This window comes from Balaenoptera physalus, assembly GCF_965194825.1.
Source record: "Balaenoptera physalus genome assembly, chromosome: 3".
In the NCBI taxonomy this organism is placed as follows: Eukaryota; Metazoa; Chordata; class Mammalia; order Artiodactyla; family Balaenopteridae; genus Balaenoptera; species Balaenoptera physalus.
This window is the reverse complement of record NC_138890.1, coordinates 44,161,748-44,184,591: the sequence shown is the minus strand read 5'-3', so window position 1 is coordinate 44,184,591 and position 22,844 is coordinate 44,161,748. Positions and strand designations below refer to the sequence as shown.

General features: G+C 41.3%; 1 long non-coding RNA gene across 1 annotated transcript in view; it reads left to right on the top strand.

The window, feature by feature from the left end:
- The first annotated feature begins 1,404 nt into the window (after positions 1 to 1,404).
- LOC309656971 overlaps positions 1,405 to 22,844 on the top strand; it is a 222,452-nt gene continuing 201,012 nt past the window's right edge. Inside the window, exon 1 of the long non-coding RNA XR_014261642.1 lies at positions 1,405 to 1,585. This is a non-coding gene — a long non-coding RNA (uncharacterized lncRNA). The remainder of the gene's footprint in view (positions 1,586 to 22,844) is intronic.

Below are 22,844 nucleotides of genomic sequence, written 5' to 3'. Positions count from 1 at the left end.
AAGTGGCTGTATGATTTTGCTTTCCCACCAGCAATGTATCAGAGTTCCAGCTGCTCTGCATCCTGGCCACAATACAGTCAGTCTTTTAATTTTAGCCATTCTAATAGATGTGTAGCTCCCCAACAATGTTCTTGATCTTCAAATACTCCTTGAGGTAGCAGGTTAGTATTACTGGATCCATTTTGACAGAAGGAATTAAAGTCTAAAGAGGATCTTTTACCCAAGTCTCTTGGTTATATTCAAGATTTTAGTCTTTAATTCTGAGTTTTTACCCACAGAAAAAGCAAATCTCCCTAACTCATGGGAAACCCATAAAGGTCTTGGAATCACTCATTCAACCAACAGCATTTATTATATGCCTGGCCTTTGCTAGAATCTATCAATACAAAGATTTCTAAGATAAGATCTCCACTATAACAATTAGGGCAGGAGGAGGTGGGGGAAAGAGTGAAGGAGGTAGAACTGACAAGTAAATTAAAGGGCTAGTTACAGACAGTGATCAAGTTTCTTGATGTGTGACTTGGGTCTCTTGATTTCCCAACACCAGGTAATATCTCCAGGATTGTGGATAATCATCATCATCATCATCATCATCATCATCATCATCATCATCATCACCATCATGTATTAAGCACCTCAAATGGTGCTTAATTAAGCACAGCGCCTATATTATCTCATGTAGTTCTCATAACAGTCCCATGAGAGATACTAGGTCAAACCATATGAAATGATTGATTTTATAGGTCATAAAGAGTCAAACTTTGTCAGTGTGATATGGTTCAACCTAATAAATAATAGTTATAATTGACTGCACAAGGCTTACAATGTGCCCACTGCATTATTCATTTTATCCTCAGGATAACCCTCTATGGTGGGTACTACTGATATTCCCACTTTATAGATGATGCAGCTGAGGCTGGAAGCGGTGGTGGAAGGGTAACTTAAGCACAATCATGCAGCTGCTAAGTTGGAGACAAAGCCTGAGTTCAAACTGAAATGTGGGGAACTTCAGAGCCACTGAAGCCATAGTGGTCCGTATCCACTATGCTACTCTGGTATTATTACAGATGAGCAAACTGAGTGAAGAGGTGAAGTTGCCTGAGGTGACTGTGGGATCTACCATGCCCAAATTTGTAGGGCATCCTAGCTTCAGATTCCTGGCCAAACTGCCTTTTTTTCCTCATCACCTGCTTGTCACTCTGGAAACTGGGCTGAATCCAGGCCATCCTCAGGAGCACTTCCATCAGGGTAGTGCCCCCATAGCCAGGAAAGAGGCATTGATACTTGTTTGCTCTCACTAGACCCTAAAAGAAATATATTTTTTATTTAACAAACTTTATTTATTTTAGAGCAGATTTAGGTTCGCCACAAAATTTAACAGAAAGGGGCTTCCCTGGTGGCCCAGTGGTTGAGAGTCTGCCTGCCAATGCAGGGGACACGGGTTCAAGCCCTGGTCTGGGAGGATCCCACAGGCCGCGGAGCAACTGGGCCCGTGAGCCACAATTACTGAGCCTGCGCGTCTGGAGCCTGTGCTCCGCAGCAGGAGAGGCCGTGATAGTGAGAAGCCCGCGCACCGCGATGAAGAGTGGTCCCCGCTTGCCGCAACTGGGGGAGGCCCTCGCACAGAAACGAAGACCCAACACAGCCATAAATAAATAGATAAATAAATAAAAATAAATAAATAAAATTAGCTGCTCTACAATGTAAACTTTAAAAAAAAAAAATAATGAAATTTGAAAATTACCATTTGACAACCATAATCATAATAATTAATTCAGGCAAGAAACATCAACAAGTTGGTGAAACTAGTGGGTGAAAGTTGAATGAAGAATAGGATATTTATGTAAAGTATCTCCCCACAAAATATAAAAAAAAAAAAAAAAATTTAACAGAAGGTAGAGAGAATTCCTTATACTTCCCCACACATGCACAACCACCCCCTTCTTCATCCCTGAGAAATTTCCTTGCTTTGTTGTCTTCTCCATCTAAAATTAATATAGCTCCTCCTGATTTCTTTTGGATAGTGTTAGAATGGTATATTTTTCTCCATCCATTTAATATATATATATATACACACATATATATGTATATACACACACATATATACATACATATATATGTATATACATATAGGGTTTCTTGTACACATGTAATTGGTTTTGGTTTTTGATCCACTCTGATGATCTCTTTTTTTTAATTGGTACATTTAGACCATTGACATTCAAAGTAGTTACTGATATAGTTGGATTAATATCTATCATATTTGCTACTGTTTTCTATTTGTTGCTTTTGTTCATTGCTTTTGGGTTTTTTGTTTTGTTTTTGTTTTTTTGATTTTTGTTTTTGTCTTCCACTCTTTTCTGTCTTTTGTGGTTTTACTTGAACACCATATATGATTCCATTTTCTCTCTTTTCTTAGCATATCAGTTATACTATTTTTTTTACTTTTTTTAGTGGTCCCCCTAGAGTTCGCAACACACATTTACAGCTAATCCAAGTCTACTTTCAAATAACACTCCACCACTTCACAGGTAGTGTGAGTACATTATAATAACAAAATAATCCTAATTCCTCCCTTGTATCATTGCATTCATTCATTTCACACACACACACACACACACACACACACACACACACACACACATATATATATATGCGCTGATGTTTTGTTCTCAGGTGATGCTGATGCTGTTGACAGGAGCACATTTTGAGAACCACTGCTTCTGAATGCCATTGAAAGAAACTGCAGTAATCCTTTTCCCTCATTTCCAATTTTTGGATAATTTTTATCAACACTTATCAACATTAAAAAAATCAGAACATTAAAAATAGGCAGAACACTCTTTGACATAAATCATAGCAATATTTTTTTGGATCTGTCTCCTAAGGCAAAAGAAATAAAAGCAAAACTAAACAAATGCGACCTAATTAAACTTAAAAACTTTTGCACAGGAAAGGAAACCATCAACAAATGAAAGGACAACCTACTGAATGGGAGAAAATATTTGCAAATGACATGACCGATAGGGGGCTTATATCCAAAATATATAAACAGCTCATATAATGCAACATCAAAAATACAACCTGATTTAAAAATGGGCAGAAGACCTGAATAGACACTTTCCCAAAGAGGACATACAGATGGCCAAAAGGCACATGAAAAGATGCTCAACATCATTAATCATCAGAGAAATGCAAGTCAAAACCACAATAAGCTGTCACCTCTCACTGGTCAGAATAGCTAACACGAAAAAGAACACAAATAACAAGTGTTGGTGAAGAAAAGGGAACCATTGTATACTGTTGATGGGAATGTAAATTGGTGAAGCCACTGTGGAAAACAGTATGGAGGTTCCTCAAAAAACTAAAAATAGAACTACCATATGATCCAGCAATTCCACTCTTGGGTATATACCCAAAGAAAAGAAAAACATTTATTTTAAAAGATGTATGCACCCCAATGTTCATAGCAGCACTATTTACAGTAGCCAAGATATGGAAACAACCTAAGTGTCCATCAACAGATGAATGGGTAAAGAAGGTGTGGTATATATATGTACAATGGAATACTACTCATTCAGAAAAAGATTGAAATTTTGCCATTTGTAACAACATAGATGGACTTGGAGGGTATTATGCTCAGTAAAATATGTCAGACAGAGAAAGACAAATACTGTATAATAACACTTATATGTGGAATCTAAAAAATAAAACAAACTAGTGAATGTAAGAAAACAGAAACAGACTCACAGATATAGAGAACAAACTAGTGGTTACCAGTGGGGAGAGGAAAGCAGGGGAGGGACAAGATAGGAGTAGGGGATTAAGAGGTACAAACTACCATGTATAAAATAAGTAAGCTACAAGGCTATATTGTACAGCACAGGGAATATAGCCAATATTTTATAATAACTATAAATGGAGTATAACCTTTAAATTTGTGACACTATGTTGTACCCCTGAAACTTTATTCTATTTCAGAATAAATTTCTTTATATTAAAAAAGTTGTTGGTACATAAAGAAGTGTGCCATAAAAAAGATATTTTAAAATGTGGAGGAAATGGTTAAGACTGTCCACTGAAGGCGGGAAGGGGACTGTTCTATAAAGTCTTTTCATGATGCTATGTAATGACTAAGATAAATCTTGAAGAATCAGTAGATATTTTCCAGGTAGACAAAATAGTTGTGAGTGAAGAATGTTTCAAGAAGAGAAAGCAGTATTTATAAAAGCATAGTGGTGTGAATCACTCTTCATTAAAACAAAATTTACACAACCAACCTTTACTGAGTTCCCACTAACTGCCAGGCTCTGGACCAATCAGGGAACTGCAGGAGTTCAGGTTGGCTGGCATGCAGGCAGCCGAAATGGGGTAGGAGTTCAGAGCATAGGCTGTGGTGTCAGACTTGAGGTCAAATCTCAGCTCCAAGTTGTACAAACTTAGGTAAGTTATTCAATCTCTTTGTGCCTTGGTTTCCTCATCCATCAATACGTGCAGTGAGTATACACGAGAAAATGTATATGAAGCACTTTGCGCAGTGCCTGTGTGTGACCACATGTCATCCACCAATACTTTCGTGTTGTTAATTTGGTATAAATGAGTACATATTACTTGTATGGGTGTACAAGATAATAAACTTTTTGTAACCACACACACACACACAAAAACAGAAGTTGTTTTTTTTTTGTTTGTTTGTTTTTTTAAAGTCTTGATCCTGGATTCTCTTGAAAAATTAGAAGGTTGGGCAATAGTCAACCTACATTCTCCCATGGTCACCACCACCCCCAGCCCACATCACTCATTTATGTTATAGGCATTTGATTTTGCTATTCCTGTAAAACATGGTAGAGACATAAGGCCCACTTCTGAGGAGGGGCATGAGCATAGCTGGTTAATCCTCTCTGATTAATTCAGACACCCAGGGCTGGCTTCACAGAAGTATGACCCAGGCAGTCTGCACAGGACCCCTGTCTCAAAAGGTCCCCATACTTGGCTTAATACCTTGCTGTTGCTATCTTGAGATTCTTAATGTTTTGGACCAAGGAAACTGCATTTTCATTTTGCAGAAGGACCCGCAAATCATGTGGCTGATCCTGCAGCCACCCCACACTTAACGTTAACCTTCTCAGAGATAGTCAAGGAACAGAGACCTGGGTAGGTACAACTCCATCCCCAGACCCACTGTGTTTGGCTCATTGATGGGTATGTTGCCCTAAGCTGGACCAATGAGCGTCCTCCCCAAGACTCTTGACAACCCTACCAAAAAGTTGCTTCCTTTTCTTCTGAGATGGTGAGCAAAGTAAATTTGGAGCTGTGGGTGGTCCGTTTACTACCATGTCAGGAAAGAATCTGTCTGAAAATTAAGCCAAATAGTGGCAAGAGATAGAAAAAGAGAGGGGGGGTGGGGGGGTTAATAATATTATTTGAACCTGTGGATGCAACTGTGTCTGAAGTGAACCTACCCCCAGAACTTCTCAATTACTGAGCCAAAATTTTCTATTTTGCTTAAGCTTGTCTGAGTTAGGAGTCTGTCTTTTGTGGCTGAAAATGTCTCACTAACATAAAAGCCTTCTCCATCCTAGGCACTGTGCAAGGTGCTGGGATTAAAATAGTGGACAAGACACATGTCATTCCTATCTTCGTGGTACTTAGAGTCCAGTGGCAGAATGGCAATAAGCAAGCAACCACACAAATAAATAAAATATAATAATTACACATTGAGATTTGTAAATAAAAGGAGCTAAGAAAGAGAATAAGAAAGGAGGACTACTTAGACAGCATGGTTGGGAAAGGCTCTCAGTTGAGTGTCTTTTAAGCTGAGAGTCAGCAATACGAAGAACAGAGGGAAAAGACTTCTGGGCAGAGCAAACAGGAACTGCTTTTAGGCTTCAAAGGGCTTGATTCATTCAAGGACTGAAGGAAGGTCTTCATTTGTTCATCCGTTCATCTATTCAACAAACATGTAGTAGGCAGTGACATGGTGCTAGGCACTGGGAGACAAAGGGAAATAAAAGCAGTCCCTGACAAGTTGGCAAGATACATTGAAAGACGTAAAAATGTTCAAACCATTCAACTCTAGGAATTTAGTCAAAAGAAAAAAAACCAGGAATGTCTGAAAAGATATAGCTACAAGGATGTTCATCACAGAATTACTTATTTTTTCAACTTTTTGTTGAAGTACAACATACATACATGTGTTAAGTGCACATATCATAAATATACAATTCAACTATTTTCACAACCTAGATACACCTATATAATTCGTATGCAAATCAAGAAAGAGAATATGAGACCAGAACTCCAGAAGCCCCCTTTTGCCCCCTTCTAGTTACAAATCCCCTTCCCACCAAGGGTAAATGTTAGCCTGACTTCTAACAGTATAGATTAATTTTGCCTCTGTTTATACTTTATATAAATGGAATCACACAGTATGTGATTTGCAGTTGGGTGGCGGGGTTGGGGTAGTTGGGATGGCCTGGCTTCTTTTGCTTAACATTGTGTTTGTCAGATTCTACTATATTGTTCATGTAGTTATAGATTGCTCATTCTGTATAATATTCCATTACTGGAATGTCCCACAAATTATTTATCTATTCTGCAATTTACAGACATATGGCTAGTTCCTAGACTGAGCCTATTATAAATAATACTGTTGTGGACATTCTTTTGGTTAATATATGTCTGCATTTATTTGGGGTATATGCTTAGGAGAGACATTGCTGGGCCATAGAATGTTGGGTCAGAGTATATGATCCACTTTAGCAGATATTGCTAAACAGTTTAGCAAAATGATTCCACCAATGTACACCCCCACTAATTTTGTAAGAGACTTCGGGTTTCTTCAAATCCTTGATAACACTTGATAGTTCCCCTTTTAAAAAACTGTAGCCATCTGGTAGTGGTATTGAATTGTGGTTCTAATTTTCATTTCCCTAATGATTAACAAGGTTGAAACTTCTTCATATTTATTGGCCACTGGACATCCTCTTTTCTGAAAAGTCTATTCAAGTCTATTCCCCATTTTTCTACTGAGTAGTCTGTCTTTTTCTTATTGGTTTGCAGGAGTTCTTTAAACATCTTGGCTATAAGCCCTTGGTAGGATGTATGTATGCAGATATCTGCTTCCACTTTATGAAGTGCCTTTTCACTCACTTTTGGTGAAAAGAAATTCTTAATATAATATTAATATATCCAAATTTATCAGTCTTTTTTATGGTTAGTACTTTTTGAGTCCTAGTCAAGAAACTGTGTCCTACCCCAGGATCAGAAAAATGTTCTCCTATGTTTTCCTCTAAAAGCTTTACTGTTTTTATTTTATATTTAGATCTACAATTTATCTGAAATTCATTTGTTTATAGTGTGAATGAGAGGTCAAGGAGATTTTTTCCATATGGCCATGGCTCTCAAACTGTGTACCAAGTACACAGTGGTACCTTGGGTGTCACAGTGAATTCACAGGAGTGTCATGGGATATTTTAAATTTTTGAAGGAAGCACAGTGACATCTGTTGGGTACCATATAAACTATTAACCTGAAGTAGTTCACAGTTTCATCATTAAATTGTACTATGTTCCCTTCAATGACATCATATTTTTGCAAAGCTGGGTTTTTCAAAGTTGCCGTGACATAAAGTAAATATCACTTGAAATCAGGAGATGAGAGTAATGGTGTTCAATCTGATTCTAACACATGATAAGCTCTGCAGTGCCCAATAGGAGCACAAGTCCATTAGCAAATATTGTGGTTGCTTAAAAGTAAAATAAAATGTTATTTTTTTCTTTTAATTTATGTGTATTATATAAATACTCACTAAGTTGTTTGGATCTAGCTACTTAATAAACAGAATTATTAGGTATTTGTATTTGGGCCTAGAGGTGCCATGAAAAAAATGACTGAGACATTAAATGTTCCATGCATCAAGAAAGTTTGGGACCCTCACTGAGGCAGAGCCTAGAGCAGTCCCATGATTCCCACTCTGGTGTTTATGTTCTGTGTGATCCCCTCCTCATGAGTGTACGTGGGACTGGTGACTTGCTTCTAACCAATAAAATACGGCAAAAGTGAAAAGATATATGTGATTATGTGTACGTGATTATGTTACTTAAAACTGTAACACTCGACTTCAAAGGAGTCTCTCTCTCTCTCTCTCCTTGGCTTTGAAGAAGCAACCTGTCATTTTGTGAGCTACTCCATAGAGAGAACCATGCAGCAAGGAGGTGAGGGTGGGCTCAGGCTCTCAGCAGCAAAAAACAGGCCCTGAGTTTGGCAGCCTGCAAGAAATCGAATTCTGCCTATAACCACATGAGTTTGATTGTAGATCCTTCCCTAGTTGAACCTCTGATGAGACTGCAGCCTTAGCCAACATCCTGATAGCAACTTTGTGAGACCCTGAAGCAGAGGGACTAGTTAAGCCATGCCCAAACTATTGTCTACAGAAACTTTAAGATAATAAGTATGGGGGGGCTTCCCTGGTGGCACAGTGGATAAGAATCTGCCTGCCAGTGTAGGGGACACGGGTTCGATCCCTGGTCCGGGAAGATCCCACATGCTGTGGAGCAACTAAGCCCCATGGGACACAACTGCTGAGCCTGCGCTCTAGAGCCCACGTGCCACAACTACCGAAGCCCACGTGCCTAGAGCCCGTGCTCCACAACAAGAGAAGCCACTGCAATGAGAAGCCCGCGCACCGCAACTAAGAGTAGCCCCCGCTCTCTGCAACTAGAGAAAGCCCGCGTGCAGCAACGAAGACCCAACACAGCCAATAAAAAAAAAAAAAAAAAAAAAAGAAGTGTGGGGACTTCCCTGGTGGCGCAGTGGTTAAGAATCTGCCTGCCAATGCAGGGGACACAGGTTCAATCCCCAGTCCAGGAAGATCCCACACAGCGAGGAGCAACTAAGCCCGTGAGCCGCAACTACTGAAGCCCGCATGCCTAGAGCCCATGCTTCACAACAAGAGAAGCCACCGCAATGAGAAGCCTTTGCACTGCAACAAAGAGTAGCCCCCGCTCTCCGAAACTAGAGAAACCCCGCACGCAGCAACAAAGACCCAACGCAGCCAAAATAAATAAATAAATTTATTTTTAAAAAAAAGATAATAAGTGTGTGTTGGGAATTCCCTGGCGGTCCAGTGGTTAAGACTCTGAGCTTCCACTGCACAGGGCACGGGTTCAATCCCTGGTCAGGGAACTAAGATCCCACGTGCCACGTGGCACAGCCAGAAACAAAAGCAAAAAATAAGATAATAAGTGTGTGTTGTGTTAAAGTGCAAGTTTGTGGTAATATTGTTACATGGCAATAGGTAACTAATATACTCGCCATGTGGATATCACATTGACCAGCCTCATTTAATGAAAATACCATTCTTTGCAGTGTCACCTCTGGCATAAATCAGACACAGCATTTTTTATAATAATGAGAAGTAGAAGCCACCTAAATTTCTAATAGATTTTTGATGAATAGATCATGATACATTTTATCCACTTGACAGAATAATAGATGGCCAATAAAAATCATGTGGAAAAATAGCTAATTACATGGGAAAGTTTTCACAATATATAATTAAGTGAAAAAAATGAGTTATAAAATCGTATGTTCAATTATACCCTAATTGTGTAAAAGGTGAGTTTTGTATGTATCTGCATCGTAAAAATGGTGTTAAAGTGTGTTTGGGAGAGGAAGGATTACAAGTGTTTAACAATCTTTTTGTGTGTTTTTAAAATTTTCTATAGAGAAATTGCCTACAAATTTCCTACAAAGAGAACATACTACTTTTATACACACAAATTCATACACGCATATTATTTAAATCAAAGAAAAGTCCCTACCTTGAGGAATTTACAGGGTGGTAGAAGGAGACAGACTACAGACAAACAAGGGCATATAAAGTTAGAGATTGTATGTTCAGGACCATTTAGAGATGCAGCTTGAACAGTCTTAACACAAAAGGCTCATGAGCCGTGATTGACCCTGCTTGGGTTATATAACATAGTTGGACCAACTGCAGTCGCTAGAATATGGGGTTCTAAGCCAGGATCATGAGGTCACTCTATGAGCCTTGCCTGTCATCAGCACCACATGGAGAGTTGGGGGGGAATCTTCCCAAAGGAAACAGAGTGCCATGAACAGAAGCAGGATGAGAAAGGTGACAGTGAATGACAAGACAAGAAGCAGTCAATTTTGCCTGGAGGAGCATGGCAAAGGCACAGAGGAAGTGATGCTTAGGCTGAATGTTCCAAGGTGAAGAGGTGTTTCCAGGTATCTGGGGTCAGGAGGGCATCTGAGGAGGAGGGAGGGAGTGATATGAACAGAGGTGAAGGGAGCCAGAGAGATAGATAGAGACCAGATCATCCAAAAGTGGCTTCTGTATCAGGCTAAGGTATCTGAGCCTTCTTCCTGAGGATAATGGGGAGTCCCAAAAGAATTGAAGGCAAGGACCAATGTGTTTGATCACCTTTGCTTACCTTGCAAGGCACAATACCTGATGGATACTACTATAAGCAAGAATAGTTAATAATATTTTCTCTCTCCTGCACTAGCCTTCATGAACTCTCCAGTGGCTGTGAGGAGGATACTTTGAGGAATCTTTATAATAGCTTCTGCTAAACAGTGTGTCTCCATGTTTTTGACCATGATCCTCAGTAAGAAATACCTTTTACATCACAATTCAACTGAATTTCACTGAATTATGTTTAAAAAAAGCAAAACACTCCCCTAGACTATCAAATTCACGATGGCAGTGACCAAAACTGTATGACTCTTTTGATTATCACTATAGCCTCTATATCTGGCACAATACTTGTCTTATGGTGGGCCCATAATATTACTATTATTACTAAGTATGTATTTACTGAATGAGTGAATAGATGGAAGGATCGATAAATGATTCAAAATGCATTGCAAACTACAAAGAGTTATACAGATACAAACAATTGCTGTTAGCATCCAACTCAGAGCTAGATTTATGAGGCTCTGTGTTAGATCACCAGAGCAGGCAGGGGGAGGGGATGCTGAGGGCAGAGTAGAATTTGGATATAATGCCAACAGTGGGTGGTGCCCCATACACCCCACTGGAATGATTCATACTACTTCCTGGGCCAGGGTCCCCCTTCATAGCCCCACTTCCTCTTTAACAGACCGTGAGTAATTTCAGTGGCATACTGAGACCATGATTCAGAGACTGGAGATGAGAGGGTTTGAAGATTCCCTCTCAAAGAGAGTGCAACAAATGCACAAGGTAGTCTTCTTCACTGATTAGGGGACCTGGGTTTTAAAAAGCCACTGCTTTAGATACCTTGAAAGTGCGTTTGGCTCAGGGAGGGTAGCCAGGGACCACTTAAACCCATCATATCCTCCCTGTCTCTTGAAGCTTATTGATCAGTATCATTTGCAAAGCCCTTCTCTTGGTGTTCTCTGTAACCAAAGTTCTCTAAGCAAAAAGCCAAGCCAAGGAAACAACTCTAAAAGGAGCTGTTTGCCCAAATATTAGCAATGCTAACCGGGGTTGAGAAATTACTTCCTCCCAGTGTCAATATTCCTGCAAGGTTTAAGGATTAGAATCCCATTTGAAGAAGGGCTGGTCAGAAGAAATAATGATTTTCTGTCATTTTCAAAGAGCCAGAATCTTTTGTGATGAATGAAGTCATCATTAAAGATCTTTAGTTCAGGATTGCACTAACAATAATTTAATAGTTATAGATGACTGTGGGGGGAATTTCCAATACCAATCATATAGAGCCTTTTTCATTCAAAAAGCAAGCCAAGGGCTTCCCTAGTGGCACAGTGGTTAAGAATCCGCCTGCCAATGCAGGGGACACGGGTTTGAGCCATGGTCCGAGAAGATCCCACATGCTGTGGAGCAACTAAGCCCGTGTGCCACAGCTACAGAGCCTACAGTGTAGAGCCCGTGAGCCACAACTACTGAGCTCGCAAGCCACAACTACTGAGCCCATGCACCACAACTTACTGAAGCCCATGCACCTAGAGCCCATGCTCCACAACAAGAGAAGCCAGTGCAATGAGAAGCCTGTGCACCACAACAAAGAGTAGCCCCGCTAGCTGCAACTACAGAAAGCCCGTGCGCAGCAATGAAGACCCAACACAGACAAAAATAAATAAATAAAATAAATACATTTATAAAAAAAAACAAAAACAAAAAACCAAAAAGCAAGCCAAGAGTTAAGACAATGTTTGAAAGCTAAGGTTCAAGATTAAGGGACTTTGGGAGCAAGACCTGGGTTGGATTCCAGTCTCTCCCCTGTACCTTTTAAGTAATCACTTTGGTCAAGTTAAAGAACATACCTCTCTAAGCCTCAAATTTCTCAGCTATAAAAATTCAAAGGTACTCTGAGGATTGGGAAAAAAAAATGTGGAAAAGAATTTAGTGCGGTACCTGGCACATCATGTGTTGGATAAATAGTTGTGGTAGTAATGATGATAATGATGATGATGGTGGTTGTGATAATCTTTATTATTTTGTCCTAAAGCAATATGAAGAGATATAAGATCAGGTTAATACTCAGAATCCAGTTGGAAAAATGAGTTGGATTCCCAAATAACCACAGTACCAAGCAGTATTCAAGAATGAGTATCACATTCCTATCTTCTTGAATTTATCCAAGCTGTTCCATCTACTGGAAAAGACGTCTCACACCATGTTCACCTCTTCAAATATGGCCTGACTTTGTTTCAAATGCTGTTATTCTATGAGACTGTCCTTGATCACTCAAGTCAAGGAAGCTCTCCTGCAAGCCCTTCATTTGTGAGAGAGTCCTCCTCCAGCCTTTTAACAAACACTGCTTTCTACTTGAGTTAATTTGAGTGAGCTTCTGCTTCTTGCAACCAAAAGAGCATTGATTCAGATATTGCCAACGCATGTGGTTTCAGACATATTGAGTGTGAGGGTGCTGGAAACGCAAGGGAGGATGGAAGCAAGCCAGGCAGAGGGTAGGATGTGGGAGTCACAGGCTGATCATCAAAGGTGGTTCAGAACCCATGAGATCTCTAGGGAGGGAAAGAGAGATGAGAGAAAAGACTAGAAACATGACTGATTTCAAGAAGAACTTAGATAAATTCTTGTCCCACTAAACGAAATCACACTACCACCGAGCACCTAGTGTGTGTGACTGAGCACTGCCTAGGTACCAGGAGAGAATGCAAAGTAGAGTAAACATGACCTCTGACCTTCAGGAAATTACACCTACAACTTCTACTGAGTACAGATGAAGTGCAAGGATGACTATCTTGCAGTTCTTTCTCTTAGAGGGTCTTAAAGCATGAGACAGAAGAACCGGACAAGATCATACCAAATAATATATTCAAAAGTGCTTTAGCAATGGTAAAGAGCTTTGTATATATAACTGATGTTAGTGTTCAGTCCACAGTTAATGGAGGACCTACTGTGCCAGGCACAGTGGCAAATCTTTTATACATATTCTTTGAAGGAAAAAAAAGTACCCTAGAAGTAGGTGCTATTATCCCATTTTACAGATAAGGAAATGGGACCTCAGAGAGGCTGTCTTTCTGTAAGGTCATGAGGCTGGTGAGTAGCAGAACCAGAAGTAAATGCACATTTATGTTTAGCAGATTTTTGACAGAAGGAGAAAAAATTATATTTTCAATAAGTGGTACTGGAACAGCTGGATATCTGTATGAAGAAAAGGGAATCTTGGCCTTTACCTCACGTTGTATACAAAAATTACCTTGAAATAAATCATAGAGCTAAAAGTAAAGCTAAAACTACAAATTTCTAGAAGAAATCACAGGAGAATATATTCACAACCCCGAGGTAGGCAAAGATTTCATGGACAGAATACAAAAGCGTAAACCATAGGAGAAAAAAATGATAAATTAGACTTCAAAAAAAAAACCCACCAAACTTCTGCATTTCGAAAGACACTTGAAATGGAAACAGCAAGCCACAATTTGGAAGAAAATATTTGCAATGTAAATATCAGATAAAGGGCTTGCAACCAGAATAAAAAGAAGGTAACTCAATCTTTTAAAAAGGACAGAAGGTTTGAAAAAGATGATACATGAATGGATAACAAGCACAAGAAAAGATGTTCAACGTGATTAGTTATCAGGGAAATGCAAATTAAGACCACTGTGAGATACCACTTTATACCCCTGAGAATGACTAAATTTAAAATGACTGACAATACCAAGCATTGGTGAGGATGTGATGAAGCACCTGGAACTTTCAGATATTCCACTTTGGAGAACAGTTTGGCAGTTTCTTATCAAGTTGAAAATATACGGGACTTCCCTGGTGGTCCAGTGGTTAAGAATCCGTCTTGCAATGCAGGGGACACTGGTTCAATCCCTGGTCGGGGAACTATGATCCCACATGCCGCAGGGCAACTAAGCCCGTGCGCCACAACTTGAGAGCCCAAGTGCCACAACTACAGAGCCCACGTGCTCTGGAGCCCACGTGCCACAGCGAAGAGCCCACGCGGCGCAATGAAAGATCCTGCATGCCGCGACTAGGACCCGACGCAGCCACTAAGTAAATAAATAAGTATTAAAAATATAAATGGGGCTTCCCTGGTGGCGCAGTGGTTGAGAGTCTGCCTGCCAATGCAGGGGACACGGGTTCGGGCCCTGGTCTGGGAGGATCCCACATGCCGCGGAGCGACTGGGCCCGTGAGCCACAATTACTGAGCCTGCGCTTCTGGAGCCTGTGCTCCGCAACAAGAGAGGCCGCGATGGTGAGAGGCCTGCGCACCATGATGAAGAGTGGCCCCCGCTTGCCGCAACTGGAGAGAGCCCTCGCACAGAAACGAAGACCCAACACAGCCATAAATAAATAAATAAATAAAATTTAAAAATATATATGTACTTATTCTATGACACAGCAATTTCACTCCTAGGTATTTGCCCAAGAGAAATGAGTGCACATACAAAAAGAGTTTTACATGAATGTGCACAGAACCTTCATTCATAATAATCAAAAAATGGCTAACTCAAAGGCTAAACAGATCGTGGTAAATCCATAGAATAGTATATTACTCAGCAACAAAAAAGAACTATTCATATATACAACAACACTGATGAATCTCACAAAATTTATGCCGAATGAAGGAATCCGGGAACAAAATACTACATTCTCCGCGGTTCGATGTAAATGAGATTCTGGAAAAGGGAAATCTAAGCTGCAGCGGCAGAAGGTACATCGGTGGTGGCCTGGGGTGGGGGGTTGGGGGGTGGGCATTGCTTGGAAGGGGCAGGTAAGAATTTTCTAAATCTTGATTGTGGTGGTGGTTGTATTGGTGCACACTTGTCAAAATTTATTGAGCTATTTGTACACTTAAAATGGGCACATATCACTATATGTAAACTCTACCTACAGAAAATTTTTTTTAAAGAACCTTAAAAAATGGCGAATTGTTCCACAGGCGCTGCGGCAGGGAGAGGGCCTCCTCAGGTAGACTTGTGGTGGAAGACGTGGAGTTGGCATGGGCGGGAAACCTTCCGGAAATTATTTAGTTTATAAATCACTCTCCACCTTGCCAAGACCTTTCACACTCTTAGAAGTTGCAGTCCCTCCTCAGGTCCTGTCAGACATGGAGTGCTGGGCTGGCAGGAGCAGGGCTGCCCAAAGGATAACAATATGGAGAAAGGGGTCTGTTTTTTCCATGTACCTCCCTGAACCTAGGACAGATCATCTGACTTAGTTCTGAGTTCTCCATAAAAACCCTCACGGCCTTGCTCCTCCTCTGGCCTCACATCTCTGTCTCACTTCCTTAGAGGGCTGTCTCTCTCTCTAGCTCTCACTCAGCAGCCAGGGGCCCCTCACAGGTCCTTGGGCAGAACAGAGACTGCAGTAGCCATCAACTCCGAACCCTTTACCTTCTCCTTCAGGGAAGCCACAGGAAACACTGGATGGAATAAATCCCGCCAATCACAAGCATTCAAACATTCTCATAAGTACTGTTCTTTTAAAAAGCTGGAAAGTTGGGTTGAGGAGTTTGGGGTTATTATTAGCACCACACACTATAAAAAGGAAATGCCACTGATGATCTTAGATGGCTGTATTTTTATATGGGATAATTCAAGCTTCCTTCTTAGAGTTTCCAGTCATAAGAAATCCTTAATAAAAATACTACCTCAGGGCGTACCCTCAAACTCAGCTCAACATTGTTGAAATCCGTTGGGACTATTCCAGTCAGGGCTGGCTGGGAGAACTAGGATTGCATTTTTAGCCCATTCTTATGGCTGTTCCCTTCTGAGTTGCTCAGGTCTGTCCTACCAGAAGAAAACAACCAATTAATCAACCTATGTATAAATATTTCTTTGTAGTGACCATGTGGAAGCAGCATGGCAATGGGCTGATCTGCAGACTCTTATCAGACTGATCTGAGCTTGGTCCCTGTGTCACATAAGGCAAGTTGCTCAGCCCTTCTGTGCTTCCTCTACAAAATGGGTCGCTGTGAACCCTGTGAGCTAGTGCCTAATGTCTGGCACTTAGTAAATATTCAGTAAATGTTGATTCATTATTATTATGTGTTCACTCATGCCTCTTACTACGGGGACTGCAAAAGTGTGTTTTTGCCTTTGGGAATTCTATATTCCATTTTGACATTCAAAACATACAGGCAGGAGAATAAAAGAACAACAGAAGTAATGAAATCTCACGTTAGGGAAGTTGCTAAAAAACGTGCAATTTAGTCTTTCAGATACTGCTGGCCCCCTGCTTTGAGCTTTATTGGAGAGGAATTTGTCAGTGTGTGTCAAAAGCCTTTAAAACGTGTTTGTCCTTAAGAAAGCAATCTGTCTGTCATGGACAGACAAATGAGGACTGACACAGGAGGACCATGCCATTCCTGTATGTAGACTAGACAACTTTAAGGTCTCTTAGAGCCCCAAGAGTCTGGGGCATCTTTAAGTGAAAATATTAATCTGAATTTGGAAAGTCATAGGGGTTAGGGGTACCTAACTCCATGTATTCAGTTTAGTTAGGTTGTAGCAGATCACTGATTTTCCATCTTATTTCACAGAACCCAAGGCATGACTTGGGATTTACTGACATAGAAAATAGTCACGGCAGTTGTGTTTCCATTGTATTTGCACCCATCGCCTCCCATCTCAAGAAGAAGGAATAAATCTGCAGCTGTTGTTTGAACTTCTGCAATCTGAAACAATCTGAAAACCACAGCTGTTAGAGGCATAAACCTGATTCTGGCTTTGTCCTTGATCCATGTCTCATGTTTCATGGAACTCACCAAAAGCCATGCTCTGGGGGTTGAGTCAGAGAAGGCCGCTTCTCCTAATCATCACCCTCCCAGAAAACAGAAGTGCTGAGTGCTTATTCCTGAGGGGACTTTCCAGTGTGAAGCAGAGCCCGTTTGTGCCTTGGTTCAGTGGAACCAAACCCCTGAGAGGGGTGCTGATATTCCTAAAGTCCTACGAAAAGTTCAGCTACTACCCAGCTTTGCCCACTGGCAAGCAGAGATGAATACTATGGCAAACACTAGCATCTGGCTCCCAGCAGCCTGGCTATTTGGAGGAAGGGGCAGTCTGGAGGGCTTTAGTGCATCTCAAGTTAACCACGCTCGTCTACCCTCACTTCCACAGAGAACAGCAGGCTGTATTCAGGGATCTCAGCGACAGCTGTGCCTTCCAAACCAAGACGCTGTTCGGAAAGATGATCCAAATGTGGGATATGTGTTTCAGCAGGATTAGGTGGGACTTTCCTACTCAAATGGCCCTTTGTGTGCTTCTCAAGGACAGGGTATTAACCTCACGCGTGGCTAAAGCATGATGGATGACTTGGAGTTCTCGATTTACATTTGGCTGGCGGTCAGAACTGAACCATCAAAATGCCTGGGTATCTGATGGACAGTGCCTGGCTTATTCAGACTTGTTTCTGATGGAGTGGGTGGATCCTGGGGCTTTTGCTCCATCCAGGTTTGATAAGCTAAACAAGGCTGGAATGTTACAAAGTTCCTCTCAAGGCAGCAGAATTCAGTGTCCTGAATCAGTAGGCTCTGTTATCATTTTTGTTTATATTCAGCATCTTTACCTACTTCCAGATCTACTCCGACCTCTGCCCATTTGTTGCAAGGTGTGGTCCCACCCAAGACTGGGACGGCCGGAGCACAGGGCCTCTGCTTGAGTCACTTCTCCCAGCTCCTTAAAGTCACCTGCTTGGTCTTCTTGCTTTCTCAGTAAGATCCCTTGCAAGTGTGAAGTGCTTCTGTCTTCATCAGTGCTTTGGACTGTCTTCTCAGGCCAAGGGGAGTCAGAAGTTGACCTGCTCTATCTTGCCTGTTACAGGCTTGCACCATTATATGACAAGAGTTCAACACTCCCAGGCTGGAAGTGGGGTGGGATTGCCCCTCCATTCTCCTACAAACCAGAGTGGAGAAGGGGCTGCTTCATCTTCTGGTGAAGAACTGAGCTTTTAGAGGTTCCAGAATGATTCAGATGTCTTGGTTCCCAACAAAAGCTGTGTGGGAGACTTAGGCTGGCCTGCTGCACTGACCCCTTGACTAGGCCCAATGGCAAACAAGTTATCATGTGGGAGGAGCTAAGCTAAGTACCTGTGGTGTCACCAGAAGTCATGAACCCAGAATCCAGGCATTATAAACCTAATAAAGGATCCAAGGGAACAAGCGCTCCTCTGGCCTGGCAGACCCTTCACTCCACATGCTGAGTCTCTTCACTCAGTGCGAAGAAGGGGCTGAGACTGAGATGTGTGGGCTGCTGGCCCGAGACGAAGTGAGGTCTGGGGCTGAGGTGGAGAGTGGCTGCATCTGCCATCACGGAGCCCTGGTTCTATGTGCAGCCTCTGCACTGCTCGCTGGCATTGGCAACAGTGAACCAAAGTGAGAGCGACCTCAGTAGAATGGGACATCTTCTCAGTTAACCCCAGACACAACCAGCCTTTGTGCTCTGGCCTAGCTCAGAGGAAACAAGAGAGCCTCTTAGAAAGTTTAACTCTGGGACTCCCCTGGTGGCACAGTGATTAAGAATCCGCCTGCCAATGCAGGGAACACGGGTTCAAGCCCTGGTCCGGGAAGATCCCACATGCCGCAGAGCAACTAAGCCCGTGCACCACAACTACTGAGCCTGCGCTCTAGAGCCCGCGAGCCACAACTACTGAGCCCACGTGCTGCAACTACTGAAGCCCGTGTGCCTGTGCTCCACAACAAGAGAAGCCACTGCAATGAGAAGCCCACGCACCGCAACAAAGAGCAGCCCCCGCTCACTGTAACCAGAGAAAAGCCTGCACGCAGCAACAGAGACCCAATGCAGCCAATAAATAAATAAATAAATGAATTTATATATATAAAAAAAAGAAAGTTTAACTCCATGGAAACTTTTACAAGGTCAGACTTTTTAAGCTCTGGCACTGAATTTACTTACAGGAATCTATTCTAAACAAAAGAATTTGTTGTCCTCTCCGTGTTGGTAATCACAATACATGTCAGAAATAATTTAAATTCCAATAGAAAGGGATTGATTAAAGGCATTATGTTATATCAATACAAGTAAACCATTAAAAGTTGTATTCTAGATTAGTTCTTCCTGGTAGAAGTACAACCCACCACCAAGAAGTGTTCTGATCAAAACTCTAGATCTAACCACCAATTTATAGAAAATTCAGAGGACAGAGAAGCATGTTAAATGACAGCAAGGGAATGCAATCAGGAAAATTCAGAATGTAAGTACTCTACAAAACAAACCTAGTTTCTTCTTCAACAATAAAAAAATACAAGAAAAACAAAAGACAAAATGGGAACATACAGAGAAAGAGACTTAGGATATATCTGAACCAAATGCAATGGGAAGACCTTTCTTGAATCCTGACTCAAACATACAATTGTAAAAAAAAAAAAAAAAGGTCATTTATGAGACAACTGGGAAACTTGAATGCTGGATATTTGATATTAATGAATGATTACAATTTTGGTTTTTTTTTTTTTTGAGTCCCAGTCTTTCAGAAATATATACTAAAATGTTTATGGATAAAATAATATTTGCAATCTGCTTTTTAAAACTCCATGGGGGGTGGGGGCGGGAGGGTAGGAAAGTATAGCATTGGTGACTGTCGAATGTGAGTGATAGGTACAGAAATTTTATGATAGTATTTATGCTTCTTTTTAATAATTTTACTTATTTATTTATTTTTGGCTGTGTTGGGTCTTCGTTGCTGCACGTGGGCTTTCTCTAGTTGTGGTGAGCGGGGGCTGCTCTTTGTTGCCATGCACGGGCTTCTCATTGCGGTGGCTTCTCTTGTTGCGGAGCATGCGCTCTAGGCGCCCGGGCTTCAGTAGTTGTGGCATGCAGGCTCAGTAGTTGTGACTCGCGGGCTCAGTAGTTGTGGCTCGTGGGCTCTAGAGTGCAGGCTCAGTAGTTGTGGTGCATGGGCTTAGTTGCTCCGCAGCATGTGGGATCTTCCCGGACCAGGGCTTGAACCCATGTCCCCAGCATTGGCAGGCAGATTCTTAACCATTGTGCCACCAGGGAAGTCCTATGCTACTTTTATATAGTTTGAAATTTTTCATAATAAAAAGTTTTTGGAAATCATGTTGTGGAACAAATCTTGTGTCATGGAAAACTGTTTATGGCATATTACGTTAAAAGAAAGAGGGAGTTGTATCTTAAGTCCTATTATGATCTCATTTTTGTAACTGTGTGTATGTGTGAAAAAGTCTGCAAAAATATATGAACCAAAATGACTGATGAACTATGATTAATTCTGAATGACTGAATTACGGTGATTATACTTTTTTAGTGTGTTCACTGCTATAAATTTTTATAATAATCATTACTCATATATAAGCATGAAATAACAATGAATATATTTAAAATTAGAAAAAATATATGCATAACTATATTTGCACAGAAAAGTTATGGGAGGACAGTCTTCTAGGATTTGGGGCTTTCCTGTGTTTTCCTAATTCACTGAAAAGAGTAAGATTTCTTATAAAAAGAAATTTAGAGCAAAGAAAAGTTGGCTTCATTTTAGGGCACTGAAATGGTTCTGATCACCAATTCCAACCTGGGGCAGGGGGGCATTTCCCACACCACCAACAGGCAATTCTCCATAACACTGGCTGGGTATTCTACAATGTAGCTAATTCTGACACCATCCACCTGGAGATAATGTCAGACCCTACAGGTGAAGGACTCAGTCCCACAAGACTGTTTCCACCCTACTTCAGACACCAGTCATATCCCCAGGTTACCACCTGTGATTCCGACTGACAGCTATAGAATGAAGCTTCCCAGTGACCCTCTGCTAGGATTCAACCAATTTGTTAGAGTGGCTCACAGAACTCAGAGAAACATTTTTCTTACTAGATTACCAGTTTATTATAAACAGTAATAAACGGATATAAGTCAGGACCATCCAGTTGAAGACATGCATCAGGACAAGGTATAGGGAAAAGGGCATGAAGCTTCCATGCCCTCCCCAGGCATGCTACTCTCCCAGCAGCTTCAAATATTCAACCTGGACGCTCTCTGAACCTCATACTTTGGGAATTTTTATGGAGGCTTCATCACATAGGCATGATAGATCATTAACTCCATTTTCAGCCCTTCTCCCTTCTCAAGAGAATGGGGGGCGGGGCCGAAAAGTCCAAGCTTGTAATCATGGCTTGGTCTTTCTGGTGGCTGACCAGCACTCATCCAGCCGTCATCCAGGAGCCCCCCCAGAGTCACCTCATCGGAACAAAGACACTCCTATCACCCAGAAAACTACAAGGGTTTCAGGAGCCCTGCATCAGGAACCAGGGTCGAAGACCAACTATTAGAAAAAAAGATGTTCCTAGTTCTCTGATCACTTTGGAGATTCCAAGGGTTTTAGAAGCTCTGTGCCAGAGACAAAGACCAAATCTGCATCTATTGTTATAAATCATAATATCACAGGTATTTTAAGAAAATGTTTGAATACGTCATAACTACCAATTTACGTACTCTATTTCTGTACAAAGTTGAACTGTTCCCTGGCAGACCTGAGTTCTGCTCCTCCACAGAGGAGATGTTTGATGTGGGACAAGTCAATTGTTCCTGAGTCTCAGTTTCTTCCACTCACTTGGTGGGTGGCCTTGGATAAGTCACTTCACTTCTTTAAGTCCTCAGTTTTTTCATTGGTTAAATAAAGAAAACAACTATTTACAAGCTTGTTATGAAGGCTGAGATAAGCCCATAACATACCAGATACAGTTGCACATAGTAGGTGTTCAGTAAAGTGTAGCTTCTATCTATTAATTAATCCAACAAATATTTATTGAGCATGCAATACACTCCAGGCACAGTGCTAGGTATTAGGGATAATTCGTCAAGCAAGAAACACAATGTCCCTCTTCTCTTGAAGCTTCTAGCCGTGGTTGGTGGGGAGAAAATAAACAAGGAAACAAATAAATGAGATAATTACATTTAGTGATAAGTGCTTTGAAAAGAAAATTATTTCTGTGCTTATATTTACTATTAGTGTAAAAACCTTCCTGGTCAATCTCTCTCTACTCCTTTATGTTTTAGGAGCCATTCTCAAATTAAAGAGAGCTCAACAATGACTTTAATTGAGCTTGGAAATTCACTGAACTATTGACTCTTAAAGCGACATGAAGAAGACAGAGAGAAAAATGAGATGTTGGTGAGAGGAAAATCCTGAAGCTGTACCATAGCTCCCAAATGCCATTTTGTGAATCATTGCCTGGTGGGATTCAGAATTACCTGGGGAGCATTTTAAAGATACAGACTCCCAGGGCTTCCCTGGTGGTACAGTGGTTGAGAATCCGCCTGCCAACGCAGGGGACACGGGTTCAATCCCTGGTCCGGGAAGATCCCACATGCCGCGGAGCAGCTAAGCCCATGCCCCGCAACTACTGAGCCTG